General features: G+C 41.7%; 1 pseudogene; it reads left to right on the forward strand.

The window, feature by feature from the left end:
• The first annotated feature begins 1,627 nt into the window (after positions 1–1,627).
• LOC119924376 overlaps positions 1,628–13,073 on the forward strand; it is an 81,332-nt pseudogene continuing 69,886 nt past the window's right edge.

A 13,073-nucleotide genomic window follows, 5' to 3' on the forward strand; every position in this document is an offset into this window, starting at 1 on the left:
GATTCCCAGGCTGGGTATCTGTAGCTAGAGAACAGAGAGCAGTCTGAGTATTATCCTTCACGTTTTAGCTCACATTCATTCAGGAAGGAGAGGTAAAAGACATTTCTTTAGAGCAACTTCAATTTAGATACTTTTTTTCACCTTAAAGAAAAGTTATTCTAGTCTCCAGACTGTGAACTCATTGTGGACAGGGAATGTGTCTGTTTGTTGTTGTATTGAACTCTCCCAAGTCCTTAGTACAGTGCTTTGCATGCAGTAAGTACTCAATAAAAACAATTGAATGATTGAATAGTCCTTCTTGGATCTTAAACAGTTTGAGGTTCTGCACCTTTTCATTTCACCTAGTTCCTTAGCAGGTTATGGTTAACATAAAGGAAGTATAGAAAAAAATTAACGAATAGCTATCCCCACTCTGGTATATGATGTGGAAAAAATTAGGGGCCTGCGGTCAACAAGTATCAGTGGTAGCATTCATTGAGCACCCATTTGGTGTGGTTCACTGTATTAAGTGCTTGGGAAATACAGACTATCAAAGTGACATGTTTCCTGCCCACAAAAAAGCTTACATCCTACTGGGGGAAGCAAACATAAAAATGTAAAAATAGGCCCGGAATATTTTTTATAATTTTGCATGCCATTTAAATTTATTAATGAGAGCATTTCCTTTCTACTTTGATTAAGGCAGTTACTTTATATGCCTAATAGGTGGTCCTCAGAATAAACAGAAATTTCTTCGTGAAAAATGTCAACTCAGATAATCAAGACTCTAAGTATTGACCTTGGTATCGAATAAATGCAGAGTTCATAACAGAATGAACATGCTTTTGTGAGTTCTTAGATGAGAATTCACCAATAAGAATAGATTCATCTCCCTTCTCATGTCCGACAATGATTCTCCCCCGCTTCAAAGCCTAGGCACATCTCCTCCAAGAGGCCTTCCCTGACTAAACCCTCCTTTCCTCTTCTCCCACTCCCTTCTGCATCACCCTTATTCCCTTTATTCATCCCCATTCCTAGCCCCACAGCACTTATGTACATATCTGTAATTTTGTAATTGAGAAGCAGTGTGGTTCAGTGGAAGAGCACAGGCTTGGGAGTCAGAGGTTGTGGGTTCTAATCTCAGGTTTGCCACTTATCAGCTGTGTGACTTCGGGCAAGTCACTTAACTTCTCTGTGCCTTAGTTACCTCATCTGTAAAATAGGGATTAAGACTGTAAGGCCCGCGTGGGATAACCTGATTACCTTGTACCTACCCCAGTGCTTAGAACAGTGCTTGGCACATTCATTCAACCGTATTTACTGAGCTCTTACTGTGTGCAGAGCACTGTACAATGCACTTAACAAATGGCATCATTATTATTATTAGTTCCCTTATATTAATGTCCATCTCCCCCTCTAGACTCTAAGCTCACTGAGGGTAGGGGGATGTGATGTTTTATCATTAGGTTGTACTATCCTAAGTGCTTAGTGAAATGCCCTGTACACTGTAAGCATCTATAAACATGGTGGACTGACTGACTAACTCAAATCCCAAGAGAAATTAGATCCTTAGATGAGTGAATATAAAGCACATGCAACGGGCAGTCCATTTAGCTAACATTAGTGCTAATATGTGGGGTGAGCAAAGATGCTTGGTGTAGGCATCATGCTGGTCAGCCTCTTTGGCAATCAATTTCCTCACTGGGGTACAGACAAGCATTTCCCTTTAGAGATCCTTTGAGGGATGGAGGGGAGTGAAGTTAGTGACCACATGCCTCATTAAAGAAATAGGTAGCATCAAGAAAGGGGGCAACAGTGGCTGCCCCAAAAAGCTTGCTAGGAATAGTTGAGCCCCAAGAACAGGGTTCCTTTTTATTGTCATGCCCTAGTGGAAAGAGAATGGGCCTGGAAGTCAGAGGATGTGGGTTCTATACCTGGCTCCACCACTTGTCTGCATATGACCTTGGGCAAGTCACTTAACTTCTTTAGCCTCAGTTACCTCATCTGTAAAATGAGGATTTAGACTGTGAGCCCCATGTATGACAGGGACTGTGTCCAACCTGATTATCTTGTATCTACCCCAGTGATTAGAACAATTGTTGAACATTGTAAGCACTTAACACATACGACAAATATTATTATTATCATTATCACTATTATTATTATTGTTATTATTATCTACCAACCATAGCCCTCATGCTGACCTCTGTCCACCTTTTCTCAACCCATACATAACTTAGGCTTGTGGACAAGGAACATGCCTATCAACTCTGTTATACTGAACTCTCCCAAGCACTTAGTACAGTGCTCTGCACACAGCAGTCACTCAAGAAAAATACTTATTATTTTTCTTAAGCAATTATGCTCTAGCACTGTGATAAGCATTGGGGTTGGCACAGTACAGTCAGATCATACACAATTTCTTTTCCATATGGGGCTCACAGTTTATGAAAGGAGGAGGGAAAATAGGCATTTTATTCCCATTTTATAGATGAGGAAACTGAGACACAGAGAAGGTAGGTGAAATTAAGTCCATTGTCACACATCCGGTAAGTGGTGGAGCTGGGATTAGAACCCAGTTTTCCTGATTCCCAGCCCTGTGCTCTTACCATTAAGCCGTGCTACCTCCCTGCCCTAGAGCTGACACTGATCTTAGATATCTTGATTTGCCTTTGCATCATTTCAGTCCCAAATAAAATCAAGGATTTTCAAATGACTTTAGGAGCATCTCAAAAAAATCCCCAGTGAGATTCATAGATAAAATAAAATCCACAAGCAGAAAAGCAATTCCATAGGCCACAAGGATTGGGTCTTCTAACTTTGTTGTACTCTTTCAAGTGATTAGAACAGTGCTCTGCTCAAAAGGAAGATAAGATTACCCTATCTGGACTGAAGTAAGGGGTGAAAATATGAGGGTCTAATGACAATATTAGAGGAAAAGACTGGGAGAGACAACATACATTAAGGTCAATTAGAACAAGAAGACAATATGAAGTATTAATAATAATGGTATTTGTTAAGCACTTACTATGTGCTGAGCACTGTTCTAAGCGTTGGGGTAGATACAAGATAATTTATTACCCCCAACCTCCCAAACCCCTGGTTTCAACACAAGGATTGAGAAGCAGTGTTTTCTAATGGAAAAAGCACAGGCCTGGGAATCGGAGGACATGTGTTCTAATCTTGGCTCTGCTACATGTCTGCTGTATGCCTTGGGCAATTCACTTAACTTCTTTGCACCTCAGTAATCCCATATGTAAAATGGAGATTAAGACTGCAACCCCCATCTGGGACAGGGACTGTGTCCAACCTGGTTACCTGGTATCAACCCTTGCACTTGACACACAGTCAGCATTTAACAAATATTACATTTAAGGATTTTAAGGTTGATTAAATGATTAATCAAGTTGTACAGTAACAATAATAAAAATACAATAAAAATATGGTATTTGTTTAGTACTTAGTATGCATCAATAATTATACTGTGTTGAGGTATATACAAGTTAATCAGGTTGGACACAGTCCCTTTCCCGAATGGGGCTCACAGTCTATGTAGGAGGGAGAACGGGTATTGAATTTCAATTTCACAGGCACAGAGAAGTTAAGTGACTTGCCCAAGTTCACACAGCAGGCAACTGGTAGAGCTGGGATTAGAATTCATGTCCTCTGACTCCCAGGCCCCTATTCTTTCTACAAGGCCATACTCATTCTCTAATATGTAAAATAAACACAATACAAAATATACATATAATGTACATTCACCCTGGGGGAAAATTCAGGTATTTCCTACAATATTAACATTTAATATTTAATGATAAGCACTTGACCAAGGTATCAGTAAACACTTGGGGGACTACTACTTTAATCCAATGCAACTGTTAATTATTTGATGGTAGAACTGTCAAATAGTACATAGTAAGTGCTTAATAAATATCATTAAAAAACAACTATTGCCCTGCTCAGAGGACACTTTACTAAAACACCTCTGTTTTCTTTCTCAAGCAGCTGATGCGAACAGAATATATGGCAGAGAGAAACTATGTGACTGAGTTTGTTCTCTCAGGAATCTCAAACCATCCAGAATGGCAGATTCCTCTCTTCCTGGTGTTCCTAATAATCTATCTTATTACAGCGATAGGGAATCTTAGGATAATCATGATTACCAATATAGATTCTCAATTCAAAGTTCCGATGCATTTTTTCTTCCGGCATTTGGCTTTTATCAATCTAGGTAATTCCACTGCCATTGCCCCCAAAATGTTGGTGAACTTCTTAGCAGAGAATAAAACCATTTCTTATTGTAGTTCATGGAAAAAATAAATGTAGCCCCAAATATAACTCTGAGTGGAAATTCTGGTTTCTTCACATCTAACATTTTAGAATCAGATTAATTTGAAGACTGTGAGCATCAAATGTTGTGTTTGGCTCAGGGACTGGATCCTGAAAGGCTGTGGGGCATAACACTGTTCAAACACGGGGAAAAGAAATAGTAAAGAGAGACCAAGTATGACTTCAGGATCCTGAGAGGTAGGTTAGCAGAGAAAGGGGCAACCTGCTGGTCCTGAATGTGGAACAAGCAAACCATGTCTCCTAGTTCCACTTCACTATGGGGAAAAAGGGGAAGGAAATAGATGGATGAGGGAGGAGGGGTTTTCACCAAAGCACTGAACCTGAAAAAATCAAGGACAGAAATAAGTGGGGAAGGTTAAGGTGACAGTCCTTGGTGGAGGCGGTACTAGGCCCACATTTTAGGGGCTACACATGAACTGAAAGGCCCCATACATAATTATTCAGCTCAGGAGTGGGGAAGTAGCAATTCCTTTTCCTCTCCTCTCCTACATGAGGCTATTCCATCCACTCCTAGCTCTGAAAAGGGGCCAAAGGAGAGGAAAATTGGCAATGTGTACTCAAAGTTTCTCCCTGACTACCTGGAAAAGCATCCTTTAATATGGTTATATGTGGCTCTATGGATTTTCAGATTGATAATATGTGCCTTTATTAGTATGAAACTTGCCTATTGCAAGATTTGAAAATAGGATTTATTTTAAGGGTGAACAAATGTCTGGAGTATTTGATTGAACTGTGGGCCGAGAACGAGATTTTTATTAATAGTTGTGATCGTTCCCATGATTCCTCTCTGCTATTTTTATTGTCGTAGTAGTTGTAGTGATAATAGAATTTATTAAGCAGTTAGTGTGATTGTGCTTGAATATTAATGTTAATGTGTTACTATTCAGATTCGATGAGGTTATGAAACTTCACATTCCAGCAATATTTGTATTTTGGGAGTATATTGAGGAAGTGTCTGGCCAAGACTATGTCCGCTTGGGCTAAGTGAAGTAGAGTTTTAGATTGATATTATCATCATTATCATTATCACTAGCAGAAGTATGAGGATATCTTCAGCATTTACTGGCACTGAACAAAGAGTTTGGGAAAATACAGTAGGCCTTAAAGACATTTCCTGACCTTGAGAAGCTTACAAACCATGGGAGATGAGCAGACTCATATGGTCAAATTTACATTCAGCCAAAGAGTAAAGAACATTGATGAAAACTTAGAAAACAGAAGCCATTAAATAACTAGATGAATAGATAATAATAGTCATGTTAATTCATTAGAAGTGAGGTGACATGCCCAGTTAGATGGTGAATTCGTTGGTAAACCCTCCTAAAGAAGGTGAATTTTTGAGAGGGAAATACATGGTTTAGTCGATTGGCAGGAGGAGAAGTATGATGAAGAATGGAAGGTTTGAACAGCAGCTGCGAGAGAGGAGTGAGCTAGGCACAGTTAGAAAATCACATAATAATAATAATAATAATAATAACACTTGTTAAGCACTTACTATATGCCAAGCACTGTTACAAGCATTCGGGTAGATACAAGGTAATCAGGTTGTCCCATGTGGAGCTCACAGTCTTAATCCCCATTTTACAGATGAGGTAATGGAGGCACACAGCAGGCAAGTGGCAGAGCTGGGATTTTAACCCACAACCTCTGACTCAAAGGCTCATGCTCTTTCTACTAAGCCATGCTGCTTAGTGAATGAAGGATGCATGAAAAGGCAAATATCCCTCCAGTATCTAAGGAGACCTTCCTAACCCTCAACCTCCAGAGCCCCAGGGGTAAGGGAGTCCAGTGCTGCACAGTTTGAGCTTTTCCTTCCCTACTGCTACTGCTTTTGTGATTCTTCCAAGCCTAGTATTCCCATCAACTACTTCCCATCTGTTGTGAGAAGGTCCAGGAAGAATAGTTCTCACTGATAATCACTAAATAATGAGATGGGGTGACTTTAATGTACAGCAAGAGATCAGGCAATTTTCTATTGATTTTGAAATATTCAATCAATCAATCATATTTATTGAGCATTAGCATTTTCCACCTGCAGAATACCATACTAAGTGTTTGGGAAAGTACAATATAAATCACTAAGTGCTTGAGAACCCTGACTGGCTCCCTTTGTTGTTTCCCCCATCCCAGACCCACAGCACTTATTTCCATATCTGACATTTATTTGTCTGTATTGATGTCTGTTTGACCTCTCTAGATTGTAAGCTCATGTGCGCAGCAAATGTGTCTGGTTATTGTTATACTTGGACTCCCTTACCACTGGGACTCTGGAGGCTGAGGGTTGGGAAGGTCTCCTTAGATACTGGAGAAATATTTGCCTTTTCACACATCCTTCATTTCTACAAGAGAAGACTTAGGATGGAATGTGTCTGTTACATGTGCTGGGCAGTAGAAGGAGAGAAGGGAGGTGAGGTAGGAAGGGGCGAGGTGATGGAGAGCCTTGAAGCCGAGGGTGAGGAGTTTTTGCCTGATGCGTAGGTTGATTGGTAGCCACTGGAGATTTTTGAGGAGGGGAGTAACATGCCCAGAGCGTTTCTGGACAAAGACAATCCGGGCAGCGGTGTGAAGTATGGATTGAAATAGGGAGAGACAGGAGGATGGGAGATCAGAGAGGAGGCAGATACAGTAATACAGATGGTATATGATGAGAGCTTGAACGAGCAGGGTAGCAGTTTGGATGGAGAGGAAAGGGCGGATCTTAGCAATGTTGTGGAGCTGAGACCGGCAGGTTTTGGTGACAGCTTGGATGTGAGGGATGAACGAGAGAGTGGAATCGAGGATGACACCAAGTTTGCAGGCTTGTGAGACGGGAAGGATGGCAGTGCCATCAACAGTGATGGGAAAGTCAGGGAGAGGGCAGCGTTTGGGAGGGAAGAGAAGGAGTTCAGTCTTGGACATGTTGAGTTTTAGGTCGCGGGCAGACATCTAGATGGAGATGTCCTGAAGGCAGGAGGAGATGCGAGCCTGGAGGGAGGGAGAGAGAGCAGGGGCAGAGATGTAGATTTGGGTGTCATTAGTGTATACGTGGTAGTTGAAGCCGTGGGAGCGAATTAGGTCACCAAGGGAGTGAGTGTAGGTAGAGAACAGAAGGGGACCAAAAACTGAACCTTGATGAAGGTTCAGGCCCTGCTGAGAGCTCACCTCCTCCAGGAGGCCTTCCCAGACTGAGCCCCTTCCTTCCTCTCCCCATCGTCCCCCTCTCCATCCCCCCATCTTACCTCCTTCCCTTCCCCACAGCACCTGTATATATGTATATATGGTTGTACATATTTATTACTCTATTTATTTATTTATTTATTTATTTTACTTGTACATTTCTATCCTATTTATTTTATTTTGTTGGTATGTTTGGTTCTGTTCTCTGTCTCCCCCTTTTAGACTGTGAGCCCACTGTTGGGTAGGGACTGTCTCTATGTGTTGCCAATTTGTACTTCCCAAGCGCTTAGTACAGTGCTCTGCACATAGTAAGCGCTCAATAAATACGATTGATTGATTGATTGATTGTTACATTCTTGTGTTTCAACCCTAACCAATACTTGGTACAGTGCCCCCCACACAGTAAGTGCTCAATAAATACAATTAATTGACTGACGGATTCGTGTCCAGTAAGATGAGAGGGAGAGCAGAAGCCTCTAATAATAATTATACTATTTATTAAGTTCTTACTATATACCAAGCATTGTATGAAGCACTGGGGTAGTTACAATTTAAGCATAATGTACAAGGTTCCGAGGTAACTGAGTCACAGGGAAGTTAAATAATAACAATAACAATGGCATTTGTTAAGCACTTACTATGTGCCAAGCACTGTTCTAAGCACTAGGGTAGATACAAGGTGATTACAAGATACAAGGTTGTCCTACATGAGGCTAACAGTCTTAATCCCCATTTTACAGATGAGGTTACTGAGGCACAGAGAAGTGAAGTGACTTGCCCAAAGTTACACAGCTAAGTGGCAGAGCCGGGTTTAGAAGCCATTACCTCTGACTCCCAAGCCCGTGCTCTTTCCACTAAGCCACACTACTTCTCATTGACTTGCCCAAGGACACACAGTAGACAGACAAGTGATGGAGCTGGGATTAGAATCAAGTTCCTTCTGACTCTCAGACCTATTCTGTAATAATTAGGCCAGTATGGTTCATTGTTATCTCTGACCCCTACATGGGAACAATTCTACTGAATTGATAGAGAAGTATCATGTCTCCGCCACTTGTCTGCTGTTTGATCTTGGGCAAGTCACTTCACTTCTCTGAGCCTCAGTTACCTCATGTATAAAATGGGATTGAGATTGCGAGCCCCATGTGGTACAGGGACTGTGTCCAACCCAATTACTTTGTATCTATCCCAGCACTTAAAATGGTGCTTGGCACAAAGTAAGCATTTGACACATACCACAATTATTATTGTTATTTTGCCAGTTTCTTATTGATAATTTTGATTTGATCCATAAGGTTCTCCTCAGTACTCTTGGTGCCCAAAGTCAGATCCTCCCAAGATATTCCTAATTTCCTGGCCATGTCTTCATCTATAGTGCAAAATAGAATATCCATCCATTATCCAATGAATTGGTCCCTTATAGCTATAATCTCTCACTTTAGTGAATTTGCCCTGAAACATCAGGTTCCCCAAACTATCTCCAGTGAACTTTACTCATGGAAAAACAGGCTTCCAATTACTTACAACTTATCCTATCCATCATGCAACATAAAGTAACTATTCAGGGAACTCAGATTGACATCATTATGCTTTCAATTCCAGTTGAGATTTTGGGTGAGTAGCTATCAATAAGAACAGAAAGATCTTCATATAGAGACATACACTCAAATACTCTAAAATACTAACCATTCTTTTCTCCAAATGGAATTCCAAATGAGAAATTTGGTCAGTCATTTAGATATTACATATCTCACTTTCCACAAAATCTACAGTTGCCCAGCCTACCTGTCGAAAAGAGGAACCAAAAATCACAGGGCAAGGAAGAGCTATGGGTGGTTTGTGTCTTTATCACTTATATGTATGTACATATATGTGCATATGTACATCACTTATAAACGCTTAGTTCAGTGCTCTGCATACAGTAAGCGCTCAATAAATATGACTGAATGAATGTATACTTGTGTATATGTCACAACTAGCACCAACGGCTCAATACACATAAATGCCTCAGGGGACACATTCTGCTCCTCTAATGCCACCATGCTCACTGTACCTTCATTTTATCAATACTTCCCCCCTTTCAAAACCTTACTGAATTTATGTAATGTCCAAAAGACCTCCTTGACTAAGCCCTCCTTTCCTCTTCTCACACTCCCTTCTGCATTTCCCTGAGTTGTGTCCCTTGATTCATACTCCCTCCCAGTTCCACAGAACTTCTGCACACATCTGTAATTTATTTGTTCACGTTAATATTCTGTCTCCTCCTCTAGATATTAAGCTTTTTTTGAGCAGGGAATTTGTCTGTTTACTGTTACATTGTACTCTCCCAAGAGCCTAGAACAGTGCTCTGCAAATATTAAGCACTCAATAAGTACAATTGAATGAATAAATGAATAGGAGAGCAGCCAGGTGCAGGAGGAGGGAGCAATTTGATGGAGGGGTTTAAACCTGATGGTGAGGAGTTTCTCTTTGATGTGGAGGGGGATGGGCAACCACTGGTAGTTCTTGAGTGGGGAAACACAGCATGGGCATTTCTGTAGAAAAATGATCTGTGCTGCAGGCTGAAGACCAGCCTGGAGTGGGGAGAAAATGGAGACAGGGAGATCAGTGAAGGTGCCCACCCTCTGGCCCTCCCAGTAATCTCACAGAGCTTTTTTTAGGACAAAAATTAGGTGGTCGATGTGAAAGTGGTTTGCAAAGATGAAGGCATTCTACAACTTCCCTATAGAATCTGATTGCCTTCGCTGGGCCACAGCTATCAAAATGATCTTTTTCCCCTCATCAGTTTGGAAACAACTCTTAACCTGCCTTACTCCACTTTGTTTTCAATCTACCTTTTGCTTTAATCTACCTTGTTTCCCTAAATCATGTGTCAGCCACTCCCTTTCCCAGTTGTCCATTTTAACCACGAACTGTCCTCAGTTAAAATTGGAGCCACACTAAATTGTATTCGGTTGTTGGGGTGAAGGAACACTATGCCTACCACACACTATCACTAGCTACCTCTTCCAACTTTCAGAGGCGAGGTTGAGCACCCTTTTACAGCAACAGACTATGTCTGTCCTCACACATACAGATATTTATTAAATATTGCAATAAAAAACCTCTTGTGCTGTGTTGCTGCAATTTTTTTTTATTTGACACATGCCAAGCACGGTACTAAGCCCTGGGGTAGATAGAAGATCATCAGGGCCTATACGAGGCTCACGGTCTAAAGAGGATGGAGAACAGAGATTGAATCACCATTTTGCAGATGAGAGAACGAAGGCCCAGAAAAATCAAGTGACTTGCCCAAGATCGTATGGCAGAGAAGTGGAAGACCCAGGATTGGAACTCAGGTCTCTGGTTCCCAGGCTCGGACTCTTTCCATTAGTCTAGGAGCCACTCAAATGGAATTCTTGAAGGGTCACGTTTCACAATGTTGATGGATGCCCTACCCTCAGACATAAAAATGGAGGTTGGCAGGGTGGGTGACTTCATTTTGCCATTGATGATGATTCCTCTTTCGACTGCCCGGAGATGGAAGTTCCTACGTTCCCAGAGTGATTTAGGGAGAAACCCAGGATTAAATGGGATCTGTGGTCTCTCAAACCAGTGGATTACTTCCAATCGATAATGCGAATGAGACTCAAGTCAATCAATCAATCAATCATTCCTATTTACTGTGTGCAGAGCACTGTACTGAATGGTTGGGAAAGCATGATATAACAATGTAGCAGAGTTTGTAGACACATTTCCAGCCCACAAGGACCTTGTAGTCTAGATTGGGAGATAGATATTAATATACATAAATGTGACAGATGTGGACATAAGTGCTGTGGGGCTGATAGAGGGGTGAATAAAAGGAGCAAATCAGGGAGACAAAGAAGGGACTGGGGGAAGAAGAAATGAAGGCTTAGCGAGGGAAAGGCCTAAAGGCCTCTTGGAGGAGATGTGACTTCAGTAAGTCTTTGAAGGTGGGGAAAGTGATCGTATGTTGGGTATGAAGAGGGAATGCATTCCAGAGCAGAGACAGAACTTGGGAGGGAAGTCATCAGCGAGATAGAAGTGATCGAGATGCAGTGATTAGGTTGACATTAGCAGAGCAGAGTGTGCTGGCTGGGTTGCAGGAGGAGAGCAGCCAAGTGAGGTAGGAGGGAGTGAGTTGTCTGAGAGCTTTAAAGCTGAAGGTGAGAAGTTTACCTCTGATATAGGGTGCATGGGAGACAGGGGACGAGAAACCACTGGAGGAGTTTGAGGAGTGGGGCAATGCAGACTGAACCATTTTGTAGAGAAATGATATGGGTAGTAGAGTGAGGTATGAACTGTAGTGGGGGACATAGGAGACAGAGAGGTAAAAATTAATAATAATAATAGTAACAATAATAATAATAATGGTATTTTTTAAGCGCTTACTATGGCCAAGAAGTGTTGTAAGCACTGGAGCACTGTTCTAAGGTAATGAGGTGGTTGATGCATGAATCAAGGTGGAATAGATAAGTATTTGAATCAGCCTGGGAGCAGTTTGGATGAAGATGAAAAGGCTGATATTATTTATATCATGAAAGTTGAACTGTTAGGATTTGATGACAGGTTAAATGAGTATTCAATTAAGAATTAAATGTGGGTTGAATGAGAGAGATGAAGCAAGGATAATGCCAAGTTCATGGGCTTGAAAGCTTTGGATAATGGTGATGATGTCTACAGTGATGGGAAAATCAGGAGGAAGACAGGGTCTGGGTGGGAAGATAAGGAGTTCTGTTTTGGACATGTTAAGTTTGAAGTGACAGCAGGACATCTAAGGAGAGACGTCTTGAAGGTAAGCAGAAATGAGAGAAGGCAGAGAGGGAGATAAATCAGGGCTGGAGAGGGAGGTTTGGGAATCATCTGCCTAGAGATGGGAGATGAAGTTGTTAGAGTGAATGAATTCTTCAAGGGAGTGGGTGTAGATGGAGAAAGAAGGGAATCAAGAACTGATCCTTGAGGGACCCCCTCAGTTAGGTGGTGAGAGGAAGTGGAGGAGCCCACAAAAGAGACTGAGAATGAGTGGTTAGAAGTATGGGAGGAGCACCAAGAGAGGACAGTGTCTGTGAAGCATAAGATAACGTTTCCAGGAGAAGGAGGCAGTGCACAGTGCCAAAGCATCCGAGATGTTGAGGAGGATAAGGATGGGGTAAATGCTCTCGGATTTCCCAAGAAGGAGATCATTTGTGACCTTAGAGAGGATGGTTTCTCTGGAATGTAGAAAGCAAAGGCCAGATTGAAGGGGGCAGAGCAGAGAATTAGGGGAAACAATCCTCAAGGAGTTTGGAGAGGCATGCCGAGAGGGTGATGGAGTGGTAACTGGAGGAAACCATGGGGTCAAAGGAGTGTTTTTTTTAGAATAGGCACGGCATAGCAGGTGGGGTCTTCCCAACATAGACTCTAAGCTCGTTGCGGGCAGGGGTCTTTTTTACTGACTCCTTTGTCATTCGTTCATTCATTCAATTTTCTTTCTGAAGTTCTTACAGCGTGCAGACCACTGTAATAACCGATGGGGAAATGTAATAGGACAATAAACTGACACAATCCCCGCCCACAACGAGTTTACAGTTTAGAGTGGATGGACA

The sequence above is a fragment of the Tachyglossus aculeatus genome, unplaced genomic scaffold, assembly GCF_015852505.1.
Source record: "Tachyglossus aculeatus isolate mTacAcu1 unplaced genomic scaffold, mTacAcu1.pri scaffold_97_arrow_ctg1, whole genome shotgun sequence".
In the NCBI taxonomy this organism is placed as follows: Eukaryota; Metazoa; Chordata; class Mammalia; order Monotremata; family Tachyglossidae; genus Tachyglossus; species Tachyglossus aculeatus.